The sequence below is a fragment of the Petromyzon marinus genome, unplaced genomic scaffold (genome assembly GCF_048934315.1).
Source record: "Petromyzon marinus isolate PM22_M1 ecotype Great Lakes invasive population unplaced genomic scaffold, UKy_Petmar_22M1.pri1.0 PM_G_Scaffold_4, whole genome shotgun sequence".
Taxonomy (NCBI): Eukaryota; Metazoa; Chordata; class Hyperoartia; order Petromyzontiformes; family Petromyzontidae; genus Petromyzon; species Petromyzon marinus.
Window position 1 is genome coordinate 6,180,789 of NW_027422983.1, and position 13,183 is coordinate 6,193,971.

Consider the following 13,183-nt stretch of genomic DNA (forward strand, 5'->3'; position numbering starts at 1 on the left):
TAGCCTCATTAAAGAGGCTTATTTTAGCAACTTAGGCTTATTAAATACCCTTATTTCAGCAACTTAGACTTATTAAATAGGCTTATTCAGCAATGTAGGCTTATTAAATAGCCTTATTAAATAGGCTTATTTCAGCAACTTAGACTTATTAAATAGGTTTATTCAGCAACTTAGGCTTATTAAATAGGCTTATTCAGCAACTTAGACTTATTAAATAGGCTTATTAAATAGGCTTATTAAATAGGCTTATTAAATAGGCTTATTTCAGCAACTTAGGCTTATTAAACAGGCTTATTTCAGCAACTTAGGCTTATTAAATAGCCTAATTAAGTAGGCTTATTTCAACAACTTGGGCTTATTAAATAGGCGTATTTCAGCAACTTACGCTGATTAAAAAGGCTTATTTCAGCAACTTAGACTTATTACATAGCCTTATTTCAGCAACTTAGACTTATTAAATAGGCTTATTTCAGCAACTTATGCTTATTAAATATACTTATTTCAGCAACTTAGGCTTATTAAATCGGCTTATTTCAGCAACTTGGACTCATTAAATAGCCTTATTTCAGCAACTTACGCTGATTAAAAAGACTTATTTCAGCAACTTAGACTTATTAAATAGCCTTATTTCAGCAACTTAGACTCATTAAATAGGCTTATTTCAGCAACTTATGCTTATTAAATTTACTTATTTCAGCAACTTAGGCTTATTAAATAGGCTTATTTCAGCAACTTAGACTTATTAAATAGCCTTATTTCAGCAACTTAGGCTTATTAAATAGGCTTATTTCAGCAACTTAGGCTTATTAAATAGCCTTATTTCAGCAACTTAGACTTATTAAATAGGCTTATTTCAGCAACTTAGGCTTATTAAATAGGCTTATTCAGCAACTTAGGCTTATTAAATAGGCTTATTTCAGCAACTTAGGCTTATTAAATAGGCTCATTCAGAAACTTAGGCTTATTAAATAGGCTTATTTCAGCAACTTAGACTTATTAAATAGGCCTATTAAATAGGCTTATTAATTGGCTTATTTCAGCAACTTAGACTTATTAAATAGGCCTATTAAATAGGCTTATTAAATAGACTTATTAAATAGGCTCATTAAATACTTATTAAATAGGCTTATTAAATAGGCTTATTAAATAGACTTATTAAATAGGCTCAATAAATAGGCTTATTAAATAGGCTTATTAAATAGGCTCAATAAATAGGCTTATTAAATAGGCTTATTAAATAGATTTATTAAATAGGCTCCATAAATAGGCTTATTAAATAGGCTCAATAAATAGGCTTATTAAATAGACTCAATAAATAGGCTTATTAAATAGGCTCATTAAATACTTATTAAATAGACTTATTAAATAGACTTATTACATAGGCTTATTAAATAGGCTTATTAAATAGGCTTATTAAATAGGCTTATTAAATAGCCTTATTTCAGCAACTTACGCTTATTAAATAGGCTTATTTCAGCAACTTAGGCTTATTAAATAGCCTAATTAAGTAGGCTTATTTCAGCAACTTGGGCTTATTAAATAGGCTTATTTCAGCAACTTACGCTGATTAAAAAGGCTTATTTCAGCAACTTAGACTTATTAAATAGCCTTATTTCAGCAACCTAGACTCATTAAATAGGCTTATTTCAGCAACTTATGCTTATTAAATATACTTATTTCAGCAACTTAGGCTTATTAAATAGGCTTATTTCAGCAACTTAGACTTATTAAATAGCCTTATTTCAGCAAATTAGGCTTATTAAATAGGCTTATTTCAGCAACTTAGGCTTATTAAATAGGCTTATTTCAGCAACTTAGACTTACTAAATAGGCTTATTTCAGCAACTTAGGCTTATTAAATAGGCTTATTCAGCAACTTAGGCTTATTAAATAGGCTTATTTCGGCAACTTAGGCTTATTAAATAGCCTCATTCAGAAACTTAGGCTTATTAAATAGGCTTATTTCAGCAACTTAGACTTATTAAATAGGCCTATTAAATAGACTTATTAAATAGGCTTATTTCAGCAACTTAGACTTATTAAATAGGTCTATTAAATAGGCTTATTAAATAGACTTATTAAACAGGCTCATTAAATAATTATTAAATAGGCTTGTTAAATAGGCTTATTAAATAGATTTATTAAATAGGCTCAATAAATAGGCTTATTAAATAGGCGTATTAAATAGGCTCAATAAATAGGCTTATCAAATAGGCTTATTAAATAGGCTTATTAAATAGACTTATTAAATAGGCTTATTAAATAGGCACAATAAATAGGCTTATTAAATAGGCTCAATAAATAGGCTTATTAAATAGGCTCAATAAATAGGCTTATTAAATAGGCTCAATAAATAGGCTTATTAAATAGGCTCATTAAATACTTATTAAATTGACTTATTAAATAGACTCATTAAATAGGCTTATTAAATAGGCTTATTAAATAGGCTTATTAAATAGGCTTATTAAATAGACGTATTAAATAGCCTCATTAAATAGGCTTATTTTAGCAACTTAGGCTTATTAAATAGGTTTATTTCAGCAACTTAGACTTATTAAAGAGCCTTATTAAATAGTCTTATTTCAGCAACTTAGGCTTATTAAATAAGCTTATTTCAGCAACTTATTCTTATTAAATAGCCTTATTAAACATGTTTATTTCAGCAACTTAGGCTTATTAAATAGCATTTTTAAATAGGTTTATTTCAGCAACTTAGACTTATTAAATATACCTTTTAAAATAGGCTTAGTTCAGAAACTTAGGCTTATTAAATAGTCTTATTTCAGCAACTTAGGCTCATTAAATAGCCTTATTAAATAGGCTTATTCAGCAACTTAGGCTTATTAAATAGCCTTATTAAATATGCTTATTTCAGCAACTTAGACTTATTAAATAGGTTTATTCAGCAACTTAGGCTTATTAAATAGGCTTATTCAGCAACTTAGGCTTATTTAATAGGCTTATTTCAGCAACTTAGGCTTATTAAATAGGCTCATTCAGAAACTTAGGCTTATTAAATAAGCTTATTTCAGCAACTTAGACTTATTAAATAGGCCTATTAAATAGGCTTATTAAATAGGCTTATTTCAGCAACTTAGATTTATTAAAAAAGGCCTATTAAATAGGCTTATTAAATAGACTTATTAAATAGGCTCATTAAATGCTTATTAAATAGTCTTATTAAATAGGCTTATTAAATAGACTTATTAATTAGGCTCAATAAATAGGCTTATTAAATAGGCTTATTAAATAGACTCAATAAATAGGCTTATTAAATAGGCTCAATAAATAGGCTTATTAAATAGGCTCATTAAATACTTATTAAATAGGCTTATTAAATAGACTTATTAAATAGACTTATTAAATAGGCTTATTAAATAGACTTATTAAATAGGCTCAATAAATAGGCTTATTAAATAGACTTATTAAACAGGCTCATTAAATAATTATTAAATAGGCTTGTTAAATAGGCTTATTAAATAGACTTATTAAATAGGCTCAATAAATAGGCTTATCAAATAGGATTATTAAATAGGCTTATTAAATAGACTTATTAAATAGGCTTATTAAATAGGCTCAATAAATAGGCTTATTAAATAGGCTCAATAAATATGCTTATTAAATAGGCTCAATAAATAGGCTTATTAAATAGGCTCAATAAATAGGCTTATTAAATAGGCTCAATAAATAGGCTTATTAAATAGGCTCAATAAATAGGCTTATTAAATAGGCTCAATAAATAGGCTTATTAAATAGGCTCATTAAATACTTATTAAATTGACTTATTAAATAGAATCATTAAATAGGCTTATTAAATAGGCTTATTAAATAGGCTTATTAAATAGACGTATTAATTAGCCTCATTAAATAGGCTTATTTTAGCAACTTAGGCTTATTAAATAGGTTTATTTCAGCAACTTAGACTTATTAAAGAGCCTTATTAAATAGGCTTATTTCAGCAACTTAGGCTTATTAAATAAGCTTATTTCAGCAACTTATTCTTATTAAATAGCCTTATTAAACATGTTTATTTCAGCAACTTAGGCTTATTAAATAGCATTTTTAAATAGGTTTATTTCAGCAACTTAGACTTATTAAATATACCTTTTAAAATAGGCTTAGTTCAGAAACTTAGGCTTATTAAATAGTCTTATTTCAGCAACTTAGGCTCATTAAATAGCCTTATTAAATAGGCTTATTCAGCAACTTAGGCTTATTAAATAGCCTTATTAAATATGCTTATTTCAGCAACTTAGACTTATTAAATAGGTTTATTCAGCAACTTAGGCTTATTAAATAGGCTTATTCAGCAACTTAGGCTTATTTAATAGGCTTATTTCAGCAACTTAGGCTTATTAAATAGGCTCATTCAGAAACTTAGGCTTATTAAATAAGCTTATTTCAGCAACTTAGACTTATTAAATAGGCCTATTAAATAGGCTTATTAAATAGGCTTATTTCAGCAACTTAGATTTATTAAAAAAGGCCTATTAAATAGGCTTATTAAATAGACTTATTAAATAGGCTCATTAAATGCTTATTAAATAGTCTTATTAAATAGGCTTATTAAATAGACTTATTAATTAGGCTCAATAAATAGGCTTATTAAATAGGCTTATTAAATAGACTCAATAAATAGGCTTATTAAATAGGCTCAATAAATAGGCTTATTAAATACGCTCATTAAATACTTATTAAATAGGCTTATTAAATAGACTTATTAAATAGACTTATTAAATAGGCTTATTAAATAGACTTATTAAATAGGCTCAATAAATAGGCTTATTAAATAGACTTATTAAACAGGCTCATTAAATAATTATTAAATAGGCTTGTTAAATAGGCTTATTAAATAGACTTATTAAATAGGCTCAATAAATAGGCTTATCAAATAGGATTATTAAATAGGCTTATTAAATAGACTTATTAAATAGGCTTATTAAATAGGCTCAATAAATAGGCTTATTAAATAGGCTCAATAAATAGGCTTATTAAATAGGCTCAATAAATAGGCTTATTAAATAGGCTCAATAAATAGGCTTATTAAATAGGCTCAATAAATAGGCTTATTAAATAGGCTCAATAAATAGGCTTATTAAATAGGCTCAATAAATAGGCTTATTAAATAGGCTCATTAAATACTTATTAAATTGACTTATTAAATAGAATCATTAAATAGGCTTATTAAATAGGCTTATTAAATAGGCTTATTAAATAGACGTATTAATTAGCCTCATTAAATAGGCTTATTTTAGCAACTTAGGCTTATTAAATAGGTTTATTTCAGCAACTTAGACTTATTAAAGAGCCTTATTAAATAGGCTTATTTCAGCAACTTAGGCTTATTAAATAAGCTTATTTCAGCAACTTATTCTTATTAAATAGCCTTATTAAACATGTTTATTTCAGCAACTTAGGCTTATTAAATAGCATTTTTAAATAGGTTTATTTCAGCAACTTAGACTTATTAAATATACCTTTTAAAATAGGCTTAGTTCAGAAACTTAGGCTTATTAAATAGTCTTATTTCAGCAACTTAGGCTCATTAAATAGCCTTATTAAATAGGCTTATTCAGCAACTTAGGCTTATTAAATAGCCTTATTAAATATGCTTATTTCAGCAACTTAGACTTATTAAATAGGTTTATTCAGCAACTTAGGCTTATTAAATAGGCTTATTCAGCAACTTAGGCTTATTTAATAGGCTTATTTCAGCAACTTAGGCTTATTAAACAGGCTCATTCAGAAACTTAGGCTTATTAAATAAGCTTATTTCAGCAACTTAGACTTATTAAATAGGCCTATTAAATAGGCTTATTAAATAGGCTTATTTCAGCAACTTAGATTTATTAAAAAGGCCTATTAAATAGGCTTATTAAATAGACTTATTAAATAGGCTCATTAAATGCTTATTAAATAGGCTTATTAAATAGGCTTATTAAATAGACTTATTAAATAGGCTCAATAAATAGGCTTATTAAATAGGCTTATTAAATAGACTTATTAAATAGGCTCAATAAATCGGCTTATTAAATAGGCTTATTAAATAGGCTCAATAAATAGGCTTATTAAATAGGCTTATTAAATAGGCTTATTAAATAGACTTATTAAATAGGCTTATTAAATAGGCTCAATAAATAGGCTTATTAAATAGGCTCAATAAATAGGCTTATTAAATAGGCTCAATAAATTGACTTATTAAATAGACTCATTAAATAGGCTTATTAAATAGGCTTATTAAATAGGCTTATTAAATAGGCTTATTAAATAGACGTATTAATTAGCCTCATTAAAGAGGCTTATTTTAGCAACTTAGGCTTATTAAATACCCTTATTTCAGCAACTTAGACTTATTAAATTGGCTTATTCAGCAACTTAGGCTTATTAAATAGCCTTATTAAATAGGCTTATTTCAGCAACTTAGAATTATTAAATAGGTTTATTCAGCAACTTAGGCTTATTAAATAGGCTTATTCAGCAACTTAGACTTATTAAATAGGCTTATTAAATAGGCTTATTAAATAGGCTTATTAAATAGGCTTATTTCAGCAACTTAGGCTTATTAAACAGGCTTATTTCAGCAACTTAGGCTTATTAAATAGCCTAATTAAGTAGGCTTATTTCAGCAACTTGGGCTTATTAAATAGGCGTATTTCAGCAACTTACGCTGATTAAAAAGGCTTATTTCAGCAACTTAGACTTATTAAATAGCCTTATTTCAGCAACTTAGACTTATTAAATAGGCTTATTTCAGCAACTTATGCTTATTAAATATACTTATTTCAGCAACTTAGGCTTATTAAATCGGCTTATTTCAGCAACTTGGACTCATTAAATAGCCTTATTTCAGCAACTTACGCTGATTAAAAAGACTTATTTCAGCAACTTAGACTTATTAAATAGCCTTATTTCAGCAACTTAGACTCATTAAATAGGCTTATTTCAGCAACTTATGCTTATTAAATTTACTTATTTCAGCAACTTAGGCTTATTAAATAGGCTTATTTCAGCAACTTAGACTTATTAAATAGCCTTATTTCAGCAACTTAGGCTTATTAAATAGGCTTATTTCAGCAACTTAGGCTTATTAAATAGCCTTATTTCAGCAACTTAGACTTATTAAATAGGCTTATTTCAGCAACTTAGGCTTATTAAATAGGCTTATTCAGCAACTTAGGCTTATTAAATAGGCTTATTTCAGCAACTTAGGCTTATTAAATAGGCTCATTCAGAAACTTAGGCTTATTAAATAGGCTTATTTCAGCAACTTAGACTTATTAAATAGGCCTATTAAATAGGCTTATTAAATAGGCTTATTTCAGCAACTTAGACTTATTAAATAGGCCTATTAAATAGGCTTATTAAATAGACTTATTAAATAGGCTCATTAAATACTTATTAAATAGGCTTATTAAATAGGCTTATTAAATAGACTTATTAAATAGGCTCAATAAATAGGCTTATTAAATAGGCTTATTAAATAGGCTCAATAAATAGGCTTATTAAATAGGCTTATTAAATAGATTTATTAAATAGGCTCCATAAATAGGCTTATTAAATAGGCTCAATAAATAGGCTTATTAAATAGACTCAATAAATAGGCTTATTAAATAGGCTCATTAAATACTTATTAAATAGACTTATTAAATAGACTTATTACATAGGCTTATTAAATAGGCTTATTAAATAGGCTTATTAAATAGGCTTATTAAATAGCCTTATTTCAGCAACTTACGCTTATTAAATAGGCTTATTTCAGCAACTTAGGCTTATTAAATAGCCTAATTAAGTAGGCTTATTTCAGCAACTTGGGCTTATTAAATAGGCTTATTTCAGCAACTTACGCTGATTAAAAAGGCTTATTTCAGCAACTTAGACTTATTAAATAGCCTTATTTCAGCAACCTAGACTCATTAAATAGGCTTATTTCAGCAACTTATGCTTATTAAATATACTTATTTCAGCAACTTAGGCTTATTAAATAGGCTTATTTCAGCAACTTAGACTTATTAAATAGCCTTATTTCAGCAAATTAGGCTTATTAAATAGGCTTATTTCAGCAACTTAGGCTTATTAAATAGGCTTATTTCAGCAACTTAGACTTACTAAATAGGCTTATTTCAGCAACTTAGGCTTATTAAATAGGCTTATTCAGCAACTTAGGCTTATTAAATAGGCTTATTTCGGCAACTTAGGCTTATTAAATAGCCTCATTCAGAAACTTAGGCTTATTAAATAGGCTTATTTCAGCAACTTAGACTTATTAAATAGGCCTATTAAATAGACTTATTAAATAGGCTTATTTCAGCAACTTAGACTTATTAAATAGGCCTATTAAATAGGCTTATTAAATAGACTTATTAAACAGGCTCATTAAATAATTATTAAATAGGCTTGTTAAATAGGCTTATTAAATAGACTTATTAAATAGGCTCAATAAATAGGCTTATTAAATAGGCGTATTAAATAGGCTCAATAAATAGGCTTATCAAATAGGCTTATTAAATAGGCTTATTAAATAGACTTATTAAATAGGCTTATTAAATAGGCACAATAAATAGGCTTATTAAATAGGCTCAATAAATAGGCTTATTAAATAGGCTCAATAAATAGGCTTATTAAATAGGCTCAATAAATAGGCTTATTAAATAGGCTCATTAAATACTTATTAAATTGACTTATTAAATAGACTCATTAAATAGGCTTATTAAATAGGCTTATTAAATAGGCTTATTAAATAGGCTTATTAAATAGACGTATTAAATAGCCTCATTAAATAGGCTTATTTCAGCAACTTAGGCTTATTAAATCGGCTTATTTCAGCAACTTGGACTCATTAAATAGCCTTATTTCAGCAACTTACGCTGATTAAAAAGACTTATTTCAGCAACTTAGACTTATTAAATAGCCTTATTTCAGCAACTTAGACTCATTAAATAGGCTTATTTCAGCAACTTATGCTTATTAAATTTACTTATTTCAGCAACTTAGGCTTATTAAATAGGCTTATTTCAGCAACTTAGACTTATTAAATAGCCTTATTTCAGCAACTTAGGCTTATTAAATAGGCTTATTTCAGCAACTTAGGCTTATTAAATAGCCTTATTTCAGCAACTTAGACTTATTAAATAGGCTTATTTCAGCAACTTAGGCTTATTAAATAGGCTTATTCAGCAACTTAGGCTTATTAAATAGGTTTATTTCAGCAACTTAGGCTTATTAAATAGGCTCATTCAGAAACTTAGGCTTATTAAATAGGCTTATTTCAGCAACTTAGACTTATTAAATAGGCCTATTAAATAGGCTTATTAAATAGGCTTATTTCAGCAACTTAGACTTATTAAATAGGCCTATTAAATAGGCTTATTAAATAGACTTATTAAATAGGCTCATTAAATACTTATTAAATAGGCTTATTAAATAGGCTTATTAAATAGACTTATTAAATAGGCTCAATAAATAGGCTTATTAAATAGGCTTATTAAATAGGCTCAATAAATAGGCTTATTAAATAGGCTTATTAAATAGATTTATTAAATAGGCTCCATAAATAGGCTTATTAAATAGGCTCAATAAATAGGCTTATTAAATAGACTCAATAAATAGGCTTATTAAATAGGCTCATTAAATACTTATTAAATAGACTTATTAAATAGACTTATTACATAGGCTTATTAAATAGGCTTATTAAATAGGCTTATTAAATAGGCTTATTAAATAGCCTTATTTCAGCAACTTACGCTTATTAAATAGGCTTATTTCAGCAACTTAGGCTTATTAAATAGCCTAATTAAGTAGGCTTATTTCAGCAACTTGGGCTTATTAAATAGGCTTATTTCAGCAACTTACGCTGATTAAAAAGGCTTATTTCAGCAACTTAGACTTATTAAATAGCCTTATTTCAGCAACCTAGACTCATTAAATAGGCTTATTTCAGCAACTTATGCTTATTAAATATACTTATTTCAGCAACTTAGGCTTATTAAATAGGCTTATTTCAGCAACTTAGACTTATTAAATAGCCTTATTTCAGCAAATTAGGCTTATTAAATAGGCTTATTTCAGCAACTTAGGCTTATTAAATAGGCTTATTTCAGCAACTTAGACTTACTAAATAGGCTTATTTCAGCAACTTAGGCTTATTAAATAGGCTTATTCAGCAACTTAGGCTTATTAAATAGGCTTATTTCGGCAACTTAGGCTTATTAAATAGCCTCATTCAGAAACTTAGGCTTATTAAATAGGCTTATTTCAGCAACTTAGACTTATTAAATAGGCCTATTAAATAGACTTATTAAATAGGCTTATTTCAGCAACTTAGACTTATTAAATAGGCCTATTAAATAGGCTTATTAAATAGACTTATTAAACAGGCTCATTAAATAATTATTAAATAGGCATGTTAAATAGGCTTATTAAATAGACTTATAAAAAAGGCTCAATAAATAGGCTTATTAAATAGGCGTATTAAATAGGCTCAATAAATAGGCTTATCAAATAGGCTTATTAAATAGGCTTATTAAATAGACTTATTAAATAGGCTTATTAAATAGGCACAATAAATAGGCTTATTAAATAGGCTCAATAAATAGGCTTATTAAATAGGCTCAATAAATAGGCTTATTAAATAGGCTCAATAAATAGGCTTATTAAATAGGCTCATTAAATACTTATTAAATTGACTTATTAAATAGACTCATTAAATAGGCTTATTAAATAGGCTTATTAAATAGGCTTATTAAATAGGCTTATTAAATAGACGTATTAAATAGCCTCATTAAATAGGCTTATTTTAGCAACTTAGGCTTATTAAATAGGTTTATTTCAGCAACTTAGACTTATTAAAGAGCCTTATTAAATAGTCTTATTTCAGCAACTTAGGCTTATTAAATAAGCTTATTTCAGCAACTTATTCTTATTAAATAGCCTTATTAAACATGTTTATTTCAGCAACTTAGGCTTATTAAATAGCATTTTTAAATAGGTTTATTTCAGCAACTTAGACTTATTAAATATACCTTTTAAAATAGGCTTAGTTCAGAAACTTAGGCTTATTAAATAGTCTTATTTCAGCAACTTAGGCTCATTAAATAGCCTTATTAAATAGGCTTATTCAGCAACTTAGGCTTATTAAATAGCCTTATTAAATATGCTTATTTCAGCAACTTAGACTTATTAAATAGGTTTATTCAGCAACTTAGGCTTATTAAATAGGCTTATTCAGCAACTTAGGCTTATTTAATAGGCTTATTTCAGCAACTTAGGCTTATTAAATAGGCTCATTCAGAAACTTAGGCTTATTAAATAAGCTTATTTCAGCAACTTAGACTTATTAAATAGGCCTATTAAATAGGCTTATTAAATAGGCTTATTTCAGCAACTTAGATTTATTAAAAAAGGCCTATTAAATAGGCTTATTAAATAGACTTATTAAATAGGCTCATTAAATGCTTATTAAATAGTCTTATTAAATAGGCTTATTAAATAGACTTATTAAATAGGCTCAATAAATAGGCTTATTAAATAGGCTTATTAAATAGACTCAATAAATAGGCTTATTAAATAGACTCAATAAATAGGCTTATTAAATAGGCTCATTAAATACTTATTAAATAGGCTTATTAAATAGACTTATTAAATAGACTTATTAAATAGGCTTATTAAATAGACTTATTAAATAGGCTCAATAAATAGTCTTATTAAATAGACTTATTAAACAGGCTCATTAAATAATTATTAAATAGGCTTGTTAAATAGGCTTATTAAATAGACTTATTAAATAGGCTCAATAAATAGGCTTATCAAATAGGATTATTAAATAGGCTTATTAAATAGACTTATTAAATAGGCTTATTAAATAGGCTCAATAAATAGGCTTATTAAATAGGCTCAATAAATAGGCTTATTAAAAAGGCTCAATAAATAGGCTTATTAAATAGGCTCAATAAATAGGCTTATTAAATAGGCTCATTAAATACTTATTAAATTGACTTATTAAATAGACTCATTAAATAGGCTTATTAAATAGGCTTATTAAATAGGCTTATTAAATAGACGTATTAATTAGCCTCATTAAATAGGCTTATTTTAGCAACTTAGGCTTATTAAATAGGTTTATTTCAGCAACTTAGACTTATTAAAGAGCCTTATTAAATAGGCTTATTTCAGCAACTTAGGCTTATTAAATAAGCTTATTTCAGCAACTTATTCTTATTAAATAGCCTTATTAAACATGTTTATTTCAGCAACTTAGGCTTATTAAATAGCATTTTTAAATAGGTTTATTTCAGCAACTTAGACTTATTAAATATACCTTTTAAAATAGGCTTAGTTCAGAAACTTAGGCTTATTAAATAGTCTTATTTCAGCAACTTAGGCTCATTAAATAGCCTTATTAAATAGGCTTATTCAGCAACTTAGGCTTATTAAATAGCCTTATTAAATATGCTTATTTCAGCAACTTGGACTTATTAAATAGGTTTATTCAGCAACTTAGGCTTATTAAATAGGCTTATTCAGCAACTTAGGCTTATTTAATAGGCTTATTTCAGCAACTTAGGCTTATTAAATAGGCTCATTCAGAAACTTAGGCTTATTAAATAAGCTTATTTCAGCAACTTAGACTTATTAAATAGGCCTATTAAATAGGCTTATTAAATAGGCTTATTTCAGCAACTTAGATTTATTAAAAAGGCCTATTAAATAGGCTTATTAAATAGACTTATTAAATAGGCTCATTAAATGCTTATTAAATAGGCTTATTAAATAGGCTTATTAAATAGACTTATTAAATAGGCTCAATAAATAGGCTTATTAAATAGGCTTATTAAATAGACTTATTAAATAGGCTCAATAAATCGGCTTATTAAATAGGCTTATTAAATAGGCTCAATAAATAGGCTTATTAAATAGGCTTATTAAATAGGCTTATTAAATAGACTTATTAAATCGGCTTATTAAATAGGCTCAATAAATAGGCTTATTAAATAGGCTCAATAAATATGCTTATTAAATAGGCTCAATAAATAGCCTTATTAAATAGGCTCAATAAATAGGCTTATTAAATACGCTCATTAAATACTTATTAAATAGGCTTATTAAATAGACTTATTAAATAGACTTATTAAATAGGCTTATTAAATAGACTTATTAAATAGGCTCAATAAATAGGCTTATTAAATAG